Here is a 1,182-nt window from a genome sequence, read left to right on the forward strand (position 1 = left end):
AGATGACTGGTAGGGCTTGCTTTTTTTTTTTTTTTCCTTAAGGAAATTGCATCCTGCAGTTCACTTTTAACCTGTGAAGAACTGCCACGCAGCATCCTCGGTGACTTGCACCTCACCCCGGACCTTATCCCCACCTATGTCAGTCATTTATTTGGCACATATGTGTCAAGTCCCCCAGGATGCTGGGCACCGTTCTGACTTGGGGGGGTGCTCCTGGCCCCCGGAGCGGGCAGGCCCAGATTTGCCATTTGCTGCTATCGTCCGGTGCAAAGCTGCAACCCCTCCCCACTCGAGTGTGCGCCCCTCTGCAAGGGGGAAATCGTGCCGTTCTCCTGTGATGGTCATGGCAAGCACGTGAGAGGACGTGTGGCTCAGGCCAGAGGCAACTCAGGCCCTCGGTGACCATGGGGGCTGGAATGATGACCTTCCCTCTTTTGACCCACACCGGTCTGTCCCCTCACACACGTCCCCTCATCCGTGAGGTCCTCTCGTGCCTCCCCCACCAGCCTGCCTGCTGCCCACGTCTGCTGGCTCACAGCTCCTGTGCCCAGCTGCCAGTCCCCACTTTCTTTCGGACCAGCCCCATTCCTGGGTGGACGGGGTGGGAGCAAGGCTCTCCTCTCGGCACCCCCGGGGGGCGGCTGAGCCAGTGGAGGCAACGATGCACTTCTGGCTCCTTCCTGCCAACCCAGCGCTCCTAAGCGAGGAGAAGGAGATTCCTTTACACTAGGCTTGCTCCAGTCGCCGCCAGTCCCGCTAATTGATTCATGTTATTTTATTTTCTGTACTGGTGGTTAGGGCCTCAAGCAATTTTATGCAAATTTATGAACCTTATGCAAATGAGGGCATCCCTAGACTAATTGCACATAAAATGCGAGCTTTGTGGTACCTCCCCCATTCAAGTGTGCCCTGACTCCTTCTCCTCCCTTAAATTACTCCCAAACTCCCCTGTGCCCACCAGCCCCCAAGAGCAGCAGCCTCCCCCTCCACCGCCCCCCTCCCCACCGGCAGGCTGTTTTGGAATGTTTGAGGGCCAGCATCAGCCCTGCCTGCTGGCGCAGGTGGCTGCCGGTGTCCCGGCAAACCCTTGCCTTGGGAGACCCTCCTCACAGCTTGCTTTTATTTTATGTCATTTCAGTCCCATCCAGCTCCTTTTTCTGGTTCCCCCAGGCCAGGGAAGAC

The sequence above is a fragment of the Crocuta crocuta genome, unplaced genomic scaffold (genome assembly GCF_008692635.1).
Source record: "Crocuta crocuta isolate KB4526 unplaced genomic scaffold, BGI_CrCroc_1.0 scaffold301, whole genome shotgun sequence".
NCBI classification, from domain to species: Eukaryota; Metazoa; Chordata; class Mammalia; order Carnivora; family Hyaenidae; genus Crocuta; species Crocuta crocuta.